Source organism: Topomyia yanbarensis, chromosome 3, assembly GCF_030247195.1.
Source record: "Topomyia yanbarensis strain Yona2022 chromosome 3, ASM3024719v1, whole genome shotgun sequence".
Taxonomy (NCBI): domain Eukaryota; kingdom Metazoa; phylum Arthropoda; class Insecta; order Diptera; family Culicidae; genus Topomyia; species Topomyia yanbarensis.
Genome location: NC_080672.1, coordinates 26,941,955 through 26,965,140, shown reverse-complemented (window position 1 = coordinate 26,965,140; position 23,186 = coordinate 26,941,955). Strand labels below are relative to the sequence as shown.

Below are 23,186 nucleotides of genomic sequence, written 5' to 3'. Positions count from 1 at the left end.
GCGTTCTTACAAACTTGATAAAACCACGGGATAAAATGAACTTTTTAACACTTATAAATTGGCATCACATAATCACAAAATACATACATTAGCTATCAAACCTTATGGAGAAATATATTGCATTTATTTCTGAACAGCCAACAGTAGTACTGTTCAATGCACCTTTTCATCACATTCTGCAGCGCAATTATTCGTCAAGTATACATCAATCCATTAACCCTACCCCAACCCACACTCTGTTCCTCTCCCATGGCGTTTTGGTGGTCCGCATAGACTATTCTGCCATTACCACTCCTATCATCGACCTTGGACTGACTTTCGCGCTCATTGCCCCACCAAACGCTGCAAAATAAAAATGAAAATGAAATATGTGATCTAAGAGCAGTATTATTTTTGATGAATAGCTAAAAATGTCAAAAGGTTATATAACAAAACTAAAATAACGCATGTCCCATTTGCCGTAGGTATATACTTTCTTTAACAAAATTAAGCTCCTGTATGCGGCTCAACTATTTGAAGTTTTTCCTGTATTTTTAAAATTTTGTTGATACCCAGGATTGAAGAAGAACTAATGGAAAATACCAAAAATGGCATCTCAGGTTATGCAATCACTCTGAAAAACATCAACCTAATCCCGGCCCGGAGGGCCGAGTGTCATATCCCATTCGACTCAGTTCGTCGAGATCGGAAAAAGTCTGTATGTGTGTGTATGTGTGTGTGTATGTATGTGCGTATGTGTCAAATAATGTCACTCATTTTTCTCAGAGATGGCTGGACCGATTTGCCTAAACTTAGTCTCAAATGAAAGGTGCAACCTTCCCATCGGCTGCTATTGAATTTTGGATCGATCGGAATTCTGGTTCCGGAATTACGGGTTTCAGAGTGCGGCCACACAGAAATTTCTCATATAAACTATAGGAAAAATTAAAAATAGAATTTTTATTTTTGATGCTAAATGTGTTCAAGGTGCATGAAACGTCGAAATTTGATGCAAACTCGGAAAAAAATTTGACGACAATTCACTTTTTTGGATTTTGGCACATTTTTGCCTTTCTCATATAGAAAGTTTATGCAATCACTCTGAAAAACGTCGACCTAATCCCGGCCAAATTTTTTTTCGACTCGCATAAGGTTTCTGGATTTTAACAGGGGCGTAGTTGATGGTTTACGGAGAGGGGTTACATCCCCCTCTACTGTTCACTCCCCTCTTTTAAAAATCTCCTTAAATTACCCCTCAGACCACCACCCCATCCAGCCCTCATACCCTCCCTTTCAATCTTTAAACCACCACTATATCACAAAGCATACCAATTTAAGCTGGGGAGTCGTTTGTTCATGGGACTTTCGCCCTCCTCACATACCCACCCTAGCACGACAAAATGAGTTAGCAAGCAGATAACATTGATCTAATGCTGATTAGGCTAATGGAGTATGATATTTTTTTGTTTCAAGTGTTTCACCGTCGACACGTAGCTCATCAAGTTCGTGGCTGGTATGCCATTGTGTATAAGTGCAAAGTGTACTAAGAATGTAATGGACATTTCCACAATTATGTTGAACATAAAAAGCCTCCGTGCCACAGTTTAGAGAAATGAGAAAGGCACAATTGCACCGCTAGGTGGATTAAAACAGGTATTTTTATTAACTTTTAATGGCTCTGCCGCTTTTATAATCCAAAATTTGTACAAACTAACTCACCAAACATCTCCATTAGGATCTGTTCTATTCTATTCTAATCCTTACACAGCCAGTATTGAAAAGCATCCTGGAAAACACCGCAGTTATTCTTTAGTGTTTTTCTTGTCAACATTAATATTTGAAGCATATTATGTGTAATATGTCGCAAATATTAAAACGACCAGGCCAACTGAGTTGGGTTAAAAGGGGTTTCAAAACTATACGGCAATTAATTTATTCATTTAATGAATAATTTAACTAACGAATCGTTTTGAATCTTGAATGAGGAAGAAACGAGGACAACCGTACCGACCGTTTCAGTTTATAGGGAATTGGCATATATTGTTAGAAGTGACTTGGCTAAGAAGGTTAATGTCACTTCTTTGGCCCTTGGGGTAGAGGTATTTACTCCTTGCCCTGGCTATTAAGCCTTTACTCGCTCTGCCGGTCCATTTTGTTTTTCCAATCAAACACAAATATTGAGACAAGAGCGACTAAAAATAGAATAATGCTAATCGCATTATTCTATTCTCCAGTCGCGGCAACCTCAACATCTGCGTTTAATTGGAAAGAAACAAAATGTAACAGATACACTTCTTCTAATTTCATGCTATAAGCACCACAATGGCTGTCTGTGAAGCAAAGAATCCATTACTTGACAATGGTGTCCCACGAACGTCGCTTCATATTCAGGCAAATACTAGCAAACCTCACTGCAGCATTGACATGAAACCCCTGTTTCTGATTACCACTATGGCTATGAACCGAATAGAACCATCCAAGACAATAAACAACAACAAAAACGAAAGTCCAGAAAACCTCCCACGGCATGAGAGCAGGAATCCAATAGATCTATCCCTGGTTCCAGTCACTTGATGCCACAAACAAAAGTGTTGTCAACCCACTAGTGGCCTCTATTCCCTCGCCAAATTTTTAATGAAATAATTGAACAATCTAATTTCAAGAACAATCGCTAAAAAGAAGATATAACAAGAACGGGCTCACCAGTAATAAAGGTCCAAAATAATTTCACTCCGCTACCATCACTTGGGACTGTACTATTCCAGTAGCGAAGAGCCCTTCTCCTCTTACTCCTAGTTTCCTCAGTCGTCACCGAAAGATATTTTTACTTTTATCACAAATCATTTTTCCCGATATTTTAAATTTTCACCAAAAAACATATTGAAGACCCCAAACATCTCCATTTGGATCTCTAGAAAAATTAAAAAAAAAATGCTGAAAAAAATCTAAGACAGTTCAGGAGCACTTCAATAGGCATGAATTTGAAATTTAACCCAAAATCGGCCCATTTTTTCAAAAAATCAAGATTCGGCACCAGTAGGGAGCGTTTTACCAAATTTACCCTTAAGAAGAAAGAGTTCATAATACCCCTAACCTTTCATTTCAGAGATGAGCTCGACGACTATTTTAACATGAAATCATTTTGAGACACCCTAATAACCTGTCGACAGCATCGTGTCCTTCCCTTGTGAGCAGCAATCGCCTTTGAACGCCCTTCACCGACGGCCGGATTTTATAGGCGCAAAAGGTCAAAATTGCATGAAAACTGTCTCTTCGCTCTAACTCTTTTGGAATTCAACCATTCATGCAAGCTTGCAGAGCTTTGCACAATGGGCCACACATGAAATTTAAGAAAATAAAATGAATATCTCCCCGACCTTGCATCCTGAAGCTAGGTATTGTCAGCAAGGTTTTTCAGAAATTGTTGAAGCCTTCTTTTACTAATGTGGTTTTTGTTTGAGGCGAAACTGAGTTAGTTCCTAACCCTAACTGCTGTCCAAATGTATGAACTGACAGCGGTTGGGGTTAGAACCTGACTCAGTTTCAGGTTCAAGCGAAATAGCCATAATAAAGGTTTTACACTTAACAATGGTAAAGCGTATCTTTAATAAAACCAAGTTTCTATATCGGATCCGCATAATCAAATGAGGGTAAGAATCACCAAGTTTAAAGTTCAATATTTAACCCTTAAAAATATGTTGTTATAAAATTTTGATCCCTGTCCTACAGTGCTTAGATAGGAGCAGAATGGCGAATCAGTCAAAACCACCGTCTTTCGATCTGTACTGTAAAATAAGTGGAAAGTGTTATAGTGACGCCGCACAGTGGGACCAATCTAAAAAAGGTGGGACAAAACCTATTTGAGGCCTTAGATGTCATTTTAGAACCAACATGTCTTCGTAGGATATGTTCACAATATTATTCTGCAACTTTTTAAATAGAATATTTCGTTGTTGGACTAAAGTAGGGTACCCGAGCAAAAAATTTTTTTTCAATAAATTGTTTTAGAGGGTCGATGTCTTCGACAAAGTTGTAGAATATTATGTTTTGAATAACTTCTTCTAAGATACCACAGACATCAGACCTCAAATTTGAAGCAAAATTGTTGTTTTTTGAAAATATGACCAAAAATCAGTTTTTCGATATGTCCATGCTAAAAACCCTAATTGATTAATTCAATATGTTCTACAAACTTGCAGGTAACACCAAAATACAAGTTTTTGTTGAAGGAACTAATAACCTAAAATCAATATTTTGGCTTCTGAAACTATTTTTCATGTAAATTTACTCTATTTTGATCAATGATTTCTGTTTTTAGGTGCACTTTTGTGCAGCCAAACTTTGGCTATTCCGATACTCTATTGTTCGTAGAATAAAATTAATACTACATAGAAACAGGATATAGTTGGACGCGTTGTTTGGGTGACCATTCATGTACGACGGTTTATAACATAAAATATGCTTATATTATTTTTAATTTATATACGTTATTAGCTATTAACAAAATCTTATATTTTGCACGCACTTACAAGCATGTAGAACACATTAAGTTGATCAATTAAGGTTACAATATGGAAAAGTGAAAAACAATATAAATTTTGAATTTAACCTGCCAAAGAACAACGATTTCGGATTAAAAAATAAATCTAAAGTATGTATAAGGTATTTTTAATAAAAATGTTCGAAATTGAATATTACACAACTTTGCTGAAGTCCTCAACCATCTAAAAAATAGAAATGATTCAATTATATTGTGAATATTTTTCCACACACTTAGGTGCTATAATATCTAAGGCCTCAAATAGATATTATTCTACTTTATGAATTTATAGAACTAATCTTATTGGTTAAACTAAAGTAGAAATCCCGAACTAAATAAATCAAGTTTTGTTTAAATGGTTGAGGTCTTCAGCAAAGTTGTCAAACATTGTATTTGGAACAATTCTGTAGAAAATACCATTTATTTATTTTTTTAGCCGAAATCGTTGTTCTTTGGCAGTTTCAAAATTTATATTATTTTTTCACTTGTTCATTTTATAACCGTAATTGATCAACTCTATATGATTGTAAGTGCGTACAAAATGTAAGATTTTGTTAATAGCTAATAATGTATATAAATTAAAAATAATATAGACACATTTTATGTTATAAACCGTCGTACATTAATGGTCACCCAAACAACGCATCCAACTATATCCTGTTTCTATATAGTATTAGTTTTATTCTACGAATAATAGAGTATCGGAATAGCCAAAGATTGGCTGCACAAAAGTGCACCTAAAAACAGAAATCATTGATGAAAATAGAGTAAATTTATATGAAAAATAGTTTTAGAAGCCAAAATATTGATTTTAGGTTATTAGTTCCTTCAACAAAAAGTTGTATTTTAGTGTTACCTGCAAGTTTGTAGAACATATTAAATTAATCAATTAAGGTTTTTAGCATGGAAATATCGAAAAACTGATTTTTTGATTATATTTTCAAAAGCAACAATTTTGCTTCAAATTTGAGGTCTGATGTCTGTAGTATCTTAGAAGAAGTTATTCAAAACATAATATTCTACAACTTTGTCGAAGACATCGACCCTCTAAAACAATTTTTTGAAAAAAATTTTTTTGCTCGGGTACTCTACTTTAGTCCAACAACAAAATATTCTATTTAAAAAGTTGCAGAATAATATTGTGAACATATCCTACGAAGAAATGCTGGCTCTAAAATGACATCTAAGGCCTCAAATAGGTTTTGTCCCACCTTTTCTGGATTGGTCCCACTGTGCGCCGTAAAAACCGAATGAAAAAGTTAATAAAGAGAGTCACTCATTGTAGATATGTCGTTTTGAATAAAAGCTCTTGAAATTTGATAAAAGATGCCAGCAGATTCCCTTACTCGCGAATACTGTATTCACTAAAGCTGTGCTATATTTCTTCTCGATCTTATAACAGAATTTGAAAATCTCTGTTCTAGTCGATATTGGTAGTTGTTATGATGTACACTATGAAAATATTCTAGAGTAGTGACAATATTTTCAAGTTTTTAAGATACTTCAGAGTGATTTGAATCTGCTCTCGGAGACCACCAATGCGACTCAATCTGCTCGAACCGAATGCGCATTTCAACCAGTGAGCACTCAACTCGAACATATCACACCGATCTGAGGAAGCGATTTGTTATTTCCAAGAACCAAAGTAATTGGTCGGGTGAAACAATCAACATTTTCGCTAGTGCCAGTCCTGCTCTCCTTCCTGGAACCAGCTAACATACCCAAGTCGACAGCTAGCAGGAGTCACATATATCTCCACCCAAGCGATGTGATTGATTCACTTGTAAGTAGGACCACTCATCCACAAACCAGTCATGAACACATCCATACCAACGAGAATGGATCATGCCAGACGAAGGCCACAGATCCAGCACCAACTCGTTCTTTCTCAGAAAAAAAACAATATACTTGTACCTCTTCCTAACTCTTTGAAAGCCCCATTTAATCAAAAATCACTAATTGGTTGATAAAAAGAAACATCAGTCGTTATCTGCTCAGACCAAACAATACGTATTTTCCCTGCATATTAAAAATTCCGCTATGAGCGTCTAGCTTATTGAACTGAACAAGCAAAATTAATATACTTTGTGCAGTGGCACTACTACGATATTGATTTTCAACTAGCATAACTTGAATTTTGATTAATTTTTTTCCTGAAATCGAAAAATACGCCATTTTTACATATTGGCAGACCATCCCCATTTGCATTGCAAATATCGAATGCCATTTATTTTCAGCTGCCGTTACTAAATGCCGATGATTTTTTTTTTCTGTGCTATTTCTCGAAATAGCACGGATTTTTTTGCATTGTAAAAAAACCATCCAAAAACAGAATCTGATGTACCTTGTTTCAAAAACATGTATAGAACAAGATATGAGTTATCATCAAAAATATACTGTAAAATAATGTGATTAAAAGCTATTGGCAACTAAATAAACTTCTAGGATCTTTTAAAGGTCTTAATTGAACTGAAACATCGAAAAAAAACGAAATAATAACGGACCCAAAATTTAACCTAAAAATGGTTACTATCGACTCTTGTCATGCATCCCTTGTGGCCACCATCGTGACCTTCCCTTGTAATCGCCGTTGGAAACCCTTCACCAGCCGCCGGATTTAATAGGCACAGAAGGTCAAAACTGCATGAAAACAGACTTTTCACTCTAACTGTTTTGAATTTTAGCCATTCATGCAAGCCTGCAGCTTAGCACAATGAGCTACACATGCAATTTACGGGAACAAAATGGATATCATCCTGACCCTGACTTCTGAATGCCTTCTTGTACTTGTACTTCTTGTACTAATGAAAGTTAGCTCCTAACTTTATCGTAGAATTTTTTTAGACGGAAAATCCTAGTCACCTGGTTATTTCGATAAATTTGTTGATATAAAATTAATTTCTGACGATATTATAAGTCCACAGCCTACTGATCTCAAGTAACAGTGAATAACAATGAATTTTGATGCATCCAAATATTTCTGATAAATAATTTTTTGTTTTTTATAAATGTTAACCGATAAAAAATAAATGAATATGCCGTTTTTGGACAGGATTTTTGAAACTTTTCGAAATGTTTTGGAAGAAATATTCATTACTATCCCAGAGTGCTCAGATGGAAGCAGAACGGCGAATCAGTTGCATCAAAAATATACAACCTGCGGCACCGAAGGGTACGTTCATGCTTTGCATGCAGCAGAAGTGGTTTATCCCTCTGGTGGTGGTGGTGATTGAACCCATTTCGAAGGGTTAATGTATGCTGGATGTGTGGTTTTACAGACGTGTGAATTTCATCACTAACAAAACACTGCAGATCAGCGGCCGCTTCGCTAGACTATTCACCACCGGCTATTGACTGATGATCGGTTTCGGGGCGTCCATATTTGTTTGAACTGCTTGCTGAAAGTGGTGAAGTGGAGATAATCAGTTGATGAAAAGGGTTTTCATTGCATTTGTAGCCGTACAGGTGGATGGTTTAGGCTCCAAAAACGAACTGTTTACAAAATCAGTGCCTACTTCACACATTTCTAGCGAAAGAAAAGTTGTGGAATCTCGAGAAAGAATTAACTTTAAGTTTCACTATGCTATATTTTTCCTTAGTGGAGAACAATTTAGATAAAAACTATTTTTTCTCCATGAAGAGGAAAATTTTTAAAACCATATTTGCGCGTGAAGAGCACAAAACCTATATTAGTTATGAAATTTGCGTTTCGACTTCATCTCATCCACTTAGTCCTGGCACTAAGTTATTGTCGGATTCTGATGAAACGAAGTCGAAACGCAAATTCCATAACCAATTTGGCACAGACAATCATCAAATTTGAAATTGGTATGGATATCAATTTTTTGGAATAACATGGCCAGCTTCATTTGAGGCCAATGAAACCTACGATTACTTCCAGTCCAGAATGTTGATTGTTGCGAAGTGTAGAAACAGTTCGATATGTATGATTGTAAGTTTGAATAAATCACAAAATTTGTAGATGTATATAAAAAGCCATTCGATGGATTAAAATAGGTTTTTCCATTAACTGGTGAAACCAAAACAGATTACGAGATCACCATGACCCTGGCCAAGCGGACCACGGTCGCCCGTTGTGCTTTATATTAATAAGTGTCCAAACCTCACACGCTCTGATTCCAGGTCCGAAGCAATTTAATCAACTAATGATCAGAGCGCAGGCATGCAGCGAAAAAGGTTTTTCATTTGGCCGGCATGGATTCCATGCACCGCTAAAAGAGCATTTTTTTCTCCTCCGTGCACCATACGGTGAAGAAGCGTAATCATACGCCACGATCGAGTGCACAGTTCGCCAACTGCACGGAACAAATTGTCTCAGAGCTGGTCAGTTTTTGTTAACCTTCCACCATGAATGTTTTTTTTGTTTACAGCTCGATTAAATTCTTGTCGAAGAAATACAAGAAAGAACAGAATCATCTTCTTCTATTCAGCTTTAAGAGGTTTTGCTGCTAAATGAACCACAACTAACAATCCGGTGGAGATTTGTTCGAACGATGCTTAAACAAGTGGTCAACTCAAGTCGAGCTGAATGACCGCAAAAGATCCCCTCCTCCGGTGCAACGTTACGATACACTATCTGGGCAGTTTATAGTCATCGCTACTAAGACGAAAGACTAACTTTCGTCAGATTTACTCTAAGCGTCGTCGTCGTTTTCTGTGTGTATTAAATGTTTTTAATGCCGTTTTCGATCGGAGGGATGTTTGACGGGGAGAGGCAAACTGAGGATGAGGATCAACTTACGTAATCGGTTAGCTCTAGCACATTTGTATCGATGACAGAGCTATAAAAGCCGGTTTCAAAATTATAATGGAAATTTCGATGCAGAGCTACAGATGGAAGCGATACCTTCGATACCTTAAACCAACATCCTGGGCTGGGAGTCATAACATCGATGCATGCTTTCGATCCGAAGGTCGACGATCGACTCATAAAAACCAAGTTTCAGACAGGTTGAATTGATCCGTTGGGAGTTTGTTGATTTTTAGTAGGTTGCTATTAGCTCACGGCAACGCACCGAAAGCAGAATAACAAGTTCATCTAATTCGTCAAACGATACCGTGTTGTTTCATTGACTTTCATAATCAGTAATAAAAAATTATTTTAATATATGCTTTTGAAGGATGACTTGACTCTTTTTACAACCTGAATATTTTAATTATTATCAGGGACGCATGAAACTGCTTATCTAGAGATATTATGTAAAACCTAAAAAATTGATGCTCTGAAATATTACCTCATTTCAGGATTATAAATTTAATGGCGCTACCGATAGAAAATCGCCGTTTAATTACTGATTACAAAAGAAGCTTAATGAAATACCTAATATTTGCTTAATATTGCTTTTTAAAAGCAGCAGTTAGAAATCAAGCATTTTTAACTGAAATTAAGAAACAAATTAATAAGGATAAAGAATCAATCATCTTAAATCAAAATTCAGAAATGAGGCATCAGAAATCAAAAAGGAATGGAGATCCGAAACCGAAATTAGGAATCGGAAATCATGAATCATGAACCATAGAAGTGGTAAAACACGGATAAGAAATCTGTAATCTAGATTCCGAGATCATCATTCCGTAGTCCAAAATTAGAAATCCCAAATTAAAAACACCAAAATTCAAAATCCAAAATTCGAAACCCTAAATTCGAGAATTCGAAATTTGAAATTGGAAATTCATGATTCGAGATTAAAAATTCTAAACTCGAAGTTCGGAATTCAAAATACAAAATTCAAAATTCAAATTTGGAATTTTGGTTATCGGCAGTTAGAATTTTGGATCTCGACCCTTGGATTACAAATTTCGAATTTTTCAAATATGATTTCAAATTTCGGTTTTCAAACTTTGGTTTTGCGTATTTCATGTCTGCTTTAGGGTTTCAGATTCAGACTTTTGAATTTTGAATTATAATTTTGAGTTTCGAATTCTGAGCTTCGGATTTAGAATTTTGGTTGTTGGTAAAGGACGTCGAATTTCGGATTTCAAATTTTGAATTTCGTTGATGCGAAATTCGGGTTTGAAATTTCTGATTTCGGGATTTGGATTACGGGTCTCGGGTCGCCGATTTCAAATTTCTGATTTTGAACTTTTAGTTTTGAATTTTGTGTTTCGCGTTTAGAATATCGGTTTTGGATTCTCAGATTTTAAATTTTTAATTGTGGATCCCGATTGTAGGATGTCGAATTTCGGATCACTGATTTCGGGCTTTGGGCTGTAAACAGAACTTCAATTTTTATTTAAAATTACGAATTACGAATTACGAATTACGAATTACGAATTACGAATTACGAATTACGAATTACGAATTACGAATTACGAATTACGAATTACGAATTACGAATTACGAATTACGAATTACGAATTACGAATTACGAATTACGAATTACGAATTACGAATTACGAATTACGAATTACGAATTACGAATTACGAATTACGAATTACGAATTACGAATTACGAATTACGAATAACGAATTACGAATTACGAATTACGAATTACGAATTACGAATTACGAATTACGAATTACGAATTACGAATTACGAATTACGAATTACGAATTACGAATTACGAATTACGAATTACGAATTACGAATTACGAATTACGAATTACGAATTACGAATTACGAATTACGAATTACGAATTACGAATTACGAATTACGAATTACGAATTACGAATTACGAATTACGAATTACGAATTACGAATTACGAATTACGAATTACGAATTACGAATTACGAATTACGAATTACGAATTACGAATTACGAATTACGAATTACGAATTACGAATTACGAATTACGAATTACGAATTACGAATTACGAATTACGAATTACGAATTACGAATTACGAATTACGAATTACGAATTACGAATTACGAATTACGAATTACGAATTACGAATTACGAATTACGAATTACGAATTACGAATTACGAATTACGAATTACGAATTACGAATTACGAATTACGAATTACGAATTACGAATTACGAATTACGAATTACGAATTACGAATTACGAATTACGAATTACGAATTACGAATTACGAATTACGAATTACGAATTACGAATTACGAATTACGAATTACGAATTACGAATTACGAATTACGAATTACGAATTACGAATTACGAATTACGAATTACGAATTACGAATTACGAAATTCGAATTACGAATTACGAAATTCGAATTACGAATTACGAATTACAAATTACGAATTACGAATTACGAATTACGAATTACGAATTACGAATTACGAATTACGAATTACGAATTACGAATTACGAATTACGAATTACGAATTACGAATTACGAATTACGAATTACGAATTACGAATTACGAATTACGAATTACGAATTACGAATTACGAATTACGAATTACGAATTACGAATTACGAATTACGAATTACGAATTACGAATTACGAATTACGAATTACGAATTACGAATTACGAATTACGAATTACGAAATTCGAATTACGAATTACGAATTACAAATTACGAATTACGAATTACGAATTACGAATTACGAATTACGAATTACGAATTACGAATTACGAATTACGAATTACGAATTACGAATTACGAATTACGAATTACGAATTACGAATTACAAATTACGAATTACGAATTACGAATTACGAATTACGAATTACGAATTACGAATTACGAAATACGAAATACGAAATACGAAATACGAAACACTAAATAAGATTAACGAATAACGAATTGTGAAGTTGGAATTTCGAATTCGAGATTCGAACTTTGGGGTTCGGAAATTGAATTACCGGTTTCTGATTTCGGATTTCCGGATTTCGCAATTCGCTTGTTGGTTTTAAAATTCGAGTTTCATATCCTTGTTATGTGATTCCCGATTTTCGTTTTTGTTTTTCGAATTTAAAAAATATTTTATCCCAAATTCGATGTTCAAAATTCAATACTTTAATCGCATTTCAAATTTAGAAACTTAAAATTAAAAATTATACTATCAATTAATATTCGAAATCCGGAATCAGGAATTAGAAACGGGAAATCAGAAATTAGAAACGCAAGATCCGAAAACCGTAATTTCTAAATTAGTTAGTCGAAATTCCTAATTCGAAGCTTGAACTTCGAAATTCAGAATTTGAAATTCTGAAGGCGACATTTTAAATGGAAATTTGAAATTAGAACTTCAAATACGGAATTGTAGATCCGCAATTCCGAATTCATACTTCAAAATTCGACATCCAACAATTAATATCCGAAATAACATCCAAAATTCGAAAAACAAAACCAAAATTCTATAAACGAAACCAGAAATTCGAAATTAAAACCTCGAAAATAGAAATTGAAAATCCGCAAAATTTCTTTCCAATCCGAAATCCGGCATCTCTTTTCCAATATCCCAAATTCTACATCCGTTAGAGCTTGATTAAACTCGTTTATAGCTGGATTCGAAAACATCAATCCTCAACCAAAATCCGAAAATAGCCATTAGAATTCTCTAATTCAAAAATCCAAATTTAAAATTCGAATATTCGATATCTGAAATTAGGAATTCGACACACGACATGCGACATCCGAAATGTGAAAATCGAGATTGGGGATCCGAATTACGAAATCTTCTATGCGATATTTGAAATCCTAAATCTTCTATTCCATATCCGAAATACGATATCCAACATTGGCTACCTGCATTTCAAAATTCGAAATGCGATTTCAGAAATTGGATATCGCAATATTCTGTATACAAATATGGAAATTCAAACTCGAAAATTAAATTTAGAATTTTGAACCTGGAATTCAAATTGGAATTCGAATTGGAATTCGAACTGGAATTCGAATTAGAATTAGAATTTGAAATTCGAAATCCTTAATTCGAAATTCGCAATTCGAAATTCGCATTTTGAAATTCGAAATCCGAAATTCGCAAATCGAAATTCAAAATTCAAAATTCGAAATTCGAAATTCGAAACTCGAAATTCGAATTTCGAATTACGACAATTGGAAAATTGGAAATTGGAAATTGGAAATTGGAATTCGGATATTGGAAATTGGAAATTGGAAATTGGAAATTGGAAATAGGAAATTGGAAATTGGAAATTGGAAATTGGAAATTGGAAATTGGAAATTGGAAATTGGTAATTGGAAATTGGAAATTGGAAATTGGAAATTGGAAATTGGAAATTGGAAATTGGAAATTGGAAATTGGAAATTGGAAATTGGAAATTGGAAATTGGAAATTGGAAATTGGAAATTGGAAATTGGAAATTGGAAATTGGAAATTGGAAATTGGAAATTGGAAATTGGAAATTGGAAATTGGAAATTGGAAATTGGAAATTGGAAATTGGAAATTGGAAATTGGAAATTGGAAATTGGAAATTGGAAATTGGAAATTGGAAATTGGAAATTGAAAATTGGAAATTGGAAATTGGAAATTGGAAATTGGAAATTGGAAATTGAAAATTGAAAATTGGAAATTGGAAATTGGAAATTGGAAATTGGAAATTGGAAATTGGAAATAGGAAATTGGAAATTGGAAATTGGAAATTGGAAATTGGAAATTGGAAATTGGAAATTGGAAATTGGAAATTGGAAATTGGAAATTGGAAATTGGAAATTGGAAATTGGAAATTGGAAATTGGAAATTGGAAATGGGAAATTGGAAAATGGAAAATGGAAATTGGAAATTGGAAAATGGGAAATTGGAAATTGGAAATTGGAAAATGGGAAATTGGAAAATGGGAAATTGGAAATTGGAAATGGGAAATTGGAAATTTGAAATTGGAAATTGGAAATTGGAAAGTGGAAATTGGAAATTGGAAATTGAAAATTGGTGATTGAAAAGGAAAATTGGAAAATCGAATTTCGGAATTCAAAACATGCATTCTGAATTCGAAAGTTTTGAAGTTTCAATTTAAAAATTTTCGAATTTTTGAAACTCGAATTGTTCAAAGAAATTTGATATATGAAATCCGTTATTCGAATTCTGGAATACGTACTTCGATATCCGTTGTTCGAAATTTGCAAATTAGCATCTGATATCCAAAGACCGAAATTCAAAATTCGTGAAACAATTTCGAAGTTCGAAATGTGAAATTTAAGATTCGAAATTCGAATGCCGAAATGCGAAATTCGAAATGCGTGATTCTAAAAGTGAAATAGAAAATGCGAAATTCGAAATCCAAAATTCGAAATTTGCAGTGCGAGATTTAAATGCAAAATTCGAAATTGGAAACACGAAATTCAATATTAGCAATTCGAAATGCGCAATTCGAAGGGCGAAATGTGAAAGGTGAAATTGGAACAGCGAAATTCGAAATGCGAAATCGAATCATCGAATTGCGAATTTTAAAATTCAAAATGCGAAATTTAAAATACGAAATTCGAAATGCGAAATTTGGATGGAATGAATTCAAGATCGGAAACCGAGAAATTGAAAGAGAGAAATTGAAAGATCGAAAAATCAAAAAATTGAAAATCTAAAAATCAGAAAATAAACAAATCGAAAAATCAGCATATCCAAGAATCAGAAAATCGAAAAGTCAAAGATTTTAAAAATCGAATAATCGAAAAATTAAAAAAATTTAAAAAAAATGAAATTTGAAAAATCGAGGAATCAAAAATTGTAAAAATCGAAAAATTGAAAAGAATTAAGATTCAACAATCGCAAAATTGAAAACGAGAAAGAAACATTTAAAAAGAAGAAAAATCGAATTACAAATTCGAGAGTTAGAGTTAGAAAAAACATTATCTAACAGTGAATCATCCACTTAGTAAGCAAAACAAACAACAGGTGACAACTTGTTTCCACTCATTATAGAAACAGTACCCTCGAACGGCGGCTACCTTTACCAATGCCAATCATTCCCCAGTTAAAACGCACTCTAGGTTGCATCTTCCCGCCCAGAAAACTTGCTCCGGCATAGCTTCCCATCAATGGCTACTAAACCTGATTCGCGCTGCTGGCAAGGCCGTGTCTGGCAGCGGTCTCCGTACGCCTGCTATGGATGGAGGAGAACAGCAGATGTGTCGGTGAAGTCAGCGGATTACTTATTTGCGCGGTTGTTGATTGTAGGAAAGCCGCAGTACAGATTTATGCTCATCGAATTTCCTCGATTTCGACGGATCGATACTTTTAGCTGTTTGGCGCACACGTTAAACGTGACTGAATGTATACTTGTTTTCGAGACTGAATGAAAACTTGAATGCTAATGTGAACATGTTATTTCAAGTTAATGAATAATTTACAATAATTGTAATCACACTTCCGGTTAAGTCAGATTTAGCGTGCATATACCTGATGACAGATCAATGTTTGCAAGTTTATTTCCGTATGGGCTTGAACTACGGGTTTGAGTAATATCATGTATTGTTGATATTGAACTTCACAGCAGAATAACTCAATGAACCTGTTTGCACCTTGCGAATGTGGGTTCCTGTCAGAAATGCAACTCGTCGAAAAAGTGAGAGGAATGTGTTTCTTCGTTCGAACAGAAATTGTCCTCCTCTTTTTGTTAAGTTTTGTAACCCTAAATTTATATATCAACAAACCCATTCGATTGGTTGTTTACTTTGCTCTAGTAACATGAAACCGGTCCAAAAATTCGCAAACGACAAGGGTTGACATGGGGGATTCTTTATTGGCAAAATGCTTGATGCAGAAATCTTTGGGTTTTTCTGCCTGAAGCTGTTGGATTGTGGACGATTCGGCGAGCAACTGGATTGTAGAATACGTGCACGAAAGGGGCGTAAGTGCAGAGATGATGGTGATCTTACCAAGGGCATATACTACCCTTCAGAACTAGTTGTACGGAGGGGCAAAATAAAGAGAAAAGAAGTGTGAACCTTGACGCTGGAAAAGAAATGTTGATCACTTATTCGATCGACGATCTTATTTGTTTTGTAGTTATTGTCATTCACTATGGAAACAGGTGACTCTCCTACCAAGCTCAAGGATTTGCACGTCCAATTTCAGGTTGGCTGAGGGTTCATGGGACAAATTCAAGAACGAGTCCGGTGCAGTATAAAAGCAACTGGATGGACCGGAACTCGGTTTAGTGCAGTGCGGATTGTTTTGACAGCTGACTGCAGGTTCGAAGGATTGCTGCCGGAGGTGAAAGTTAAATGAAGAAAGAATCATGTATGTATTTCGATTGAGCATTACATCTATGTGCGTTGAAGTGTTTTGTCGGATGACATACGGAAATAGCCATAAGACAGATGGATTATACTGTGTTCGTCATTCTAACAAGCGATGGATCTGTCGTAATCGCAAGCTAACATATTTACGATTGTATACGTATTCTATTGAAAATCCAAGGCAAACGTTCCTTGACTGACCGAATTAGTGCACCTCAAGTTAGCAACTGAAGCGATGTTGCCAATTGTCAAACTCTGTGTATGTACGAGTTAAAGATGTTAATGAAAAGCGGCTTTTGTGAAAATTGGAATAAATAAATACCGCTTATTCTTCATTAAAATATTTATGCAAATGTGCGATCATTCTTCTGACTTATGCAACTGTCAATGAAGAACTGTTGCTCATAATGAAATAGTGGACGAAATATAAATATAGCTCACGGAAACCAAAAAAAAAATTATCTTAATCAAACACAGACGCGGTTAGGCAAACATCAAACTCAAATGTATAATTTGATTGGGGCTACCACCATATTCAAGAACGGGCACCGAATATCTAAGTAACTTACGATTTATTCGAAAGTCGTGGAACTCGTTGGTCCATTACTTAGACTATTCACAGCAACTCTTTTAAATTTCCAATAATATCTCGAGGAGTAGGCCTTGGGTCTCCTGCACAGTATAGTTGAACCAGCAGGTGCTTTTGTTCTAGGTCTACAAAGGGCATGCCAAAATGCCTTCACATGTTTTCGCACGTGAAATTTCTGAAATATTCAGGTCTTTAGCAGAAAATAGACAAGAAAAAACACACTTCATGAAGCAATACTAAGGCCCGCCGAGCGGGGGAAAGGTGGGGCGGGGTGTTTTCTTCCCGGCTTGGAGTTCTAGAGGGTCCGAATTTTGACAAATATTTCGACATTTTTTTCGTTCGAGAGCTGTCCTACTGGAGCTGTAGAGCTAGGGTCTTGGCAGGGCTTCTCGTCAGAATCACTCACTACAATTGCAGGCGAGATGGAAAATGTCACCCACAAAAACACTGCTTAAGGTCAATTGCAGCGGGTTATGATTCTGAGTGTGATTTTCATTGTGCGGTTCAGATATGTGGAGGCGGGGAGACTTCAAGATCGCGTGTCTCGAGCATTTGTGCGTTAACGTGTTCGATCGCGTGTGTTTGTATTTTGCGCGTGCTAACGTGTATGTAACTTCGCGTGTATAAATTCTATATTATGGCCGTGTGTCCTTTCGCAGATTCGCGTGTATTCTATATTATGGCCGTGTGTCCTTTCGCAGATTCGCGTGTGTTCTTGGATAATCGTGCGCCGATAGTGAATCTGATACTGAATTTTCGGTGTACGGTTCAGTGTGTTCTTCTATATCATAAGAGTTCCCGGTCATGTCGCCGTCGAGCGTCTAGTTTAGTGAATATAAGAGCATTCCTTTTTTTAATTGTTCCAGTTAAAGCCATGGAGCTAGACTTCCTGTAACGAGGATAGAGACTTCCTGGAGTGACTGATTAATGATCGAGCGAGCGCGGGAGTTTGTGGGTACACGCTTGAGATCTCGTTTATAAAAATATATGCTGAGACGTTCACCTCATCATCGGAAAGTTATCATGTTTGCGAGAACGCGGGTGTAAGTTGCGTGGATGATCGCAAAGGGCTCAAGCATTTGTATGTTAACATGTTTATCGCGTGTATGTGATTTCGCGTGTATAAATTCGATTTTTTTTTTGTCGCCATGGAACGTGTAGTTTAGTGGATATGAGTGTCATTTTTTTGTTAGATCCACCTGAAGGTAGGTGCTGTTAGGCCCGAGAATAGGGACTTCCGGATGTAACTAGGGTTGTGGTACCGGTAATACCGGTACCGAAAATCCCGGGAATACCGACCCATTTTTGGTACCTTAATACCGGTACTGAACAAAAGCCAGTACCGGTATTTTCGGTACCATACAATTTTTTATGAAAAATATGTGGACTCTCTAGGGGGACCCGTTTCAAAATATCGGTCTACAAGATGACTTTTAATTATATTAATTGTCTTCTAGATAAATCGTTGAGCTAACACCTTTGTAGGGGAATGTGGTGGGGCCATCATCATAATAATTCTAGAAGTAAAACATTACTAGCTCCCGTTGTACTGAACGGTATGTTTAAATTCTTGCTTTATTTTGTCGAAATTAAAATTTAACGATCTTGTACTAAATTTCAAAATATTCACATCTAGCGTAAGAGACGTAAAAATTTGCTATTATTTTGTTTATTAGCGACATTCTGATTGGTTTTCATTATTCACTGGGTGGCGCGTAAGAAGACTATGGTCTAAGTCATGTCTGTATTTGGTTTGATCTTAAACCATTATCTATAAAAGAACGAACAGCGATTTAGTAGCTAATAATTTTAGAGTTGGTGAACTGCTTCAAATGGGGCGATTTGTAATTATTGGTGATCGGAAAATTATGGAAAGCTCAATACTTTACGGAAAAGCAAGGAGCCTTGGTATGCATTAGAGAATAGTAGGCAAATGACATAAAGATCGAAACCAATTTACAGAAAAGCAAGAGAGGAAATGCGAGCAACCTGCTCGGATTTACTGCCATTCTCGCTTTAATTTACTGTTATTAATAGGGTTTCTTACATTTACCATCTGTTGAAGTCGACAAAAGTCGCACCGCTTAGCAGTTAGTGATATCAAAGTGGCCTAGATTTTAAAATAAAAGAAAGTGCCGCATACGAAAAATATCTTCTGTGTCATCATTCCGAAGCAATTAAAAACAATAAACATGTTTTTTTTTGATCAGCACAAATCAATCATCTGAGAATAAAGTCATCAGTTTGAGCATTCGATTTCACTTTGAAGCTGTTTTCGATTTTTTTTTAAAAAGGTTCGAGTACCGGTACTTTACCGGTACTACCGGTACTGAGGGCTTCAGTACCGTAGTACCGGTTCTCACCAAAAAGGGTCGGTACTGCGAACCCTAGATGTAACCGATTCATGATCGCGCGAACTCGGGCGTTTGTCCTGAGACTGCGTTTGTGAATTTATATGTGCCAAAATATTTACTTAGTCCCCGGGGTGTTACGCTGTTTGCGAGATCGAGGGCGTAGGTGTGCGTGGATAATCGCTAAGAATTCGAGCGTTTATATGCTAATGTTTTTGTCGCGTGTGCTAGCGTGTAGTAACTTCATGTGTGTACATTACTTTTTAAAAACAGTGTGGCCATTTGCGTATTCGTGTGTTCTTGAATGATCGCGCGCAGACTGCTCAGATGCTAGCAGAGAGCAAGTTCTTCCATTTCACTAGTGTTCCCAGTCATGTCGCCCTGGAACGTGTTGTCTAGTGAATATGGGCGTCATTTTTATTTCATTGGTCCATCTGGAGTTGTGAGTCTGGGCTACTAGGATCGCGGGTAGAGACTTCCGGACCAGGGTTGTTAACGTTGAATTCAACTTTACCGCCGATAATGATGAATTCAGCGCCATTATCGGCGTTGAATGTGGCGTTGATTTCATCGTCATCGTCAACGCACTGCGTTGAATTTAACTTTAACGTTATCGTAAATTTTCGCGATGATTTCTGTTTTGTCCTTTTTTCGTCAGAGACATTATATAGTGTATTCATAAGAAGTTTAATTTTATATTCAGCAGTGTTTATAGAAAAAGATATAGTTCAATTATACTTGAAATACAAATTCTGAGGTTAGTTTCTGAAGCATTTGACGAATTTTGTGCTAAATCGTATTCAGAGTTGGCTGCGCCCTCTCAGATTTTAATGAAAACTCTGTACATGAAGACTTTATCACGAAATATAAATTTTTGCATATTTTGTTTTTTTCTTCCAAAAATGATTTAGACTGTTTTTTGAAAAGGGTCAAACTGTTTTTACCATTTTTTTTAAATGGCTATAGTCTCAAAATTACAAATCCTACAACAACATGTTGTAGGAGTGATTTTCACAAAATTAATCAAGTTTTTGAACAAAAATATTGAAAAAATGGTTCATCAACTCCTACACTGAAAAAAATCTATTTTAAAAATTTAAAGTGGATTTAAAAGAAACCTATCTTTGATTTGGATGAAATTTTGTTCCAAGATGGGTAATTGTGTTCCCTACCTTCCGTCAAAAATTCAAGGTGGGCACTTTGAAGGAAAAAAAGTTAATCGAAAAAAAAATTTCCTTGTCCAAACTAATTTTTTTGCGGTGTATTTTTATCGAAAACTAACCCAATGAAAGTAATAATCATCTCAGAATCCAATAAAACTCAGTTTGTGAGAAGATATTGTCTAATTTAGCAGCTAAGTATATACTATGAAGTAATAATGGAATATTTGTTTAATGACATGAACTCTTTTCAATGAGATTCTCGATAAATATATATTTTTATTATGCAAGAATCCCATTGAAAAGAGTTCATGTTATCAAATAAATATTCCATTATTACTTCATTTGTTGTACTATTCAGTGGATATGTAGCAGAAACTTAATTTTGTGATATTTTTATCCATTTGTTCCACTTCCCAGTTGTTTAACTCTCGGGAAGTTGTTATGGTATTTCCATAGTCGCGAGCAAGACATGCTCTTTTTGACATTCGCTTGAGAGTGCCACCAATAGCATCACGGGGTCCTTTTCCATGGGATGTTGCAAAAAATGCTATTCTGCGCTTAATTCATACTTTGAAGTTTTTTCTTATTTTTGTATTGTACTGCTGCTCCATCAGACAAAACATAAATTTTAGAAAAATTGTCAATCGTTTCATAAAATTTATCATTTTTGAGATGAACAACTGAACTGCAGTCTTCCAGTCTCCCAATCTTCCAGTCTTCCAGCCTTTATTCAAGTTTGTTATGAATTTATACCAAATTCGTTACTAATGGCTTTTTCGTGTATCAGGCAACTAGCAGTTGGGAACTTGGATTCCGAGCTGATTATGACTTTCATTGGTTTAGTTTTAGATAAAAATACATTGCAAAAAACTTTTTTCAAATGTCTTTTTTCAAAGTGCCCAACTTGAATTTTTGACGTAGGGATCATAATTACCTATCTTGGAACAAAATTTCATCCAAATCAAAGTTGGTTTTTTTTTAAATCGACTTTAAATTTTTAAAATCGATTTTTTCAGTGTAGGAGTCGATGAAGAATTTTTTCAATATTTTTATTCAAAAATTTGACTAATTTTGTGAAAATCACTCCTACAACATTTTTTGTAGGATTTGTCAAAGAGAAATCAACGCAAAATTTCCGATAACGTTAAAGTTACATTCATCGACGTGCGTTGACGATGAACGATAAAATCAACGCAAAAATCAACGCCATTGAATTCAACGGAAAAAATATCGATTCAACGATATCGCGTTAAAACGATAACGTTGAATCCATCGGGTTAACAACCCTGTTCCGGACGTTACCGATTCATCATCTCGCAAGCGGTGGGTTGATGCTTGACATTGTGTTTGTAAATTTGAAAGTGCCAAAATGTACACTTAACTCCCAGGTTTTTTGATGTTGGCGAGATCGCAGGCGTAAGTATGTGTTGATGATTGCAATTGTATGTTCGCATTTTTGACCAGGTTTAACCCTCAACTTAGTACAGGGCGTCATCTACGACCCTGACACCAAAGACGTTGAAGAAGCTCGACTCTTGGAAGAGCTCAAGGCTCAAGGGGTCACGAATGTTCGACGAATAACAAAAATGCTTGAAGGAAAACCGGTCAATACACCACTAGTTATTCTGTCCTTCTCTGGCTCCAAACTCCCGGAAAACGTATTCATCGGCCTGCTGCGTACTAGCATCCGCCCGTACTACCCGTTGCCGATGATGTGCTTCAAGTGTGGTCATTTCGGGCACGGCAGCCGTTTCTGCCCCAACTCCGTCGCCTGTCTGAACTGCAGCCAAGAACACGAGACATCCAAGGAAAATCCCTGCAAGAACCCTAGCCTCTGCATCAACTGCGGAGATGGGCACTCGACCCGCAGCAGGAAGTACCCCAAATTTGCAGAGGAGGAACAGATCACCAAGATCAGAATCGACAAAAACTTGACTTTCTCTGAGGCTAGAGCTCTTGTAACTAAACGGCAACAAGGCCCTAGCTACGCGAGCATTGCCGAAGGAAACCAAGGATGACGAACGGGACACAGTAATAGCCCATTTACAAAAGGAGTTAGCAACTCTAAAGGAAAGCATGGCCCAAGAGAAAAGCAAAGATCGGACAATTAATTACCTGAAAGAACAATGCGCCAAACAACAAAAACAGCTGGCAGCAGCCTCTGGAGAAATAGCAAAACTACGTAATGCCGTCACCGAGCTCCACCAAAAGCAGTCTATGCACTCCCGTGAGAACACTCCCTCCGACGATACTGCTTCCACGGGAACAAAGCCCAAGAAAGGAAAGTTCATCGAACCAGCCCCCGTAACCGTAACCCCCGTTGGTCTGCCCAACCAAGCAGAGCTTAGGAGATCCAACCGCCAGAAAGAGAAAGACACTAGGAAGACCAACACTGACAAATCTAGAAGCCCCAACCCCAAAACT

The 23,186-nt window shown here is 35.9% G+C and overlaps 2 protein-coding genes across 12 annotated transcripts in view; one reads left to right on the top strand and one right to left on the bottom strand.

Annotated features, from left to right (window-relative positions):
• LOC131693600 (D-beta-hydroxybutyrate dehydrogenase, mitochondrial) overlaps positions 1 to 23,186 on the bottom strand; it is a 268,652-nt gene that overhangs the window by 131,758 nt on the left and 113,708 nt on the right. The gene's annotated exons all lie outside the window — the stretch shown is intronic.
• The window catches only part of LOC131693603 (elongation of very long chain fatty acids protein 7), a 134,126-nt gene that overhangs the window by 29,584 nt on the left and 81,356 nt on the right, over positions 1 to 23,186 (top strand). The window contains exon 1 of one of the 2 annotated variants that reach the window (XM_058981536.1): positions 16,551 to 16,660. The exons of the other annotated variant lie outside the window; for it this stretch is intronic. The gene's annotated coding sequence lies outside the window, so the exon portion shown is untranslated. Of the gene's footprint in view, positions 1 to 16,550; positions 16,661 to 23,186 lie in introns of those variants that run through there. 2 annotated transcript variants of the gene reach the window in all.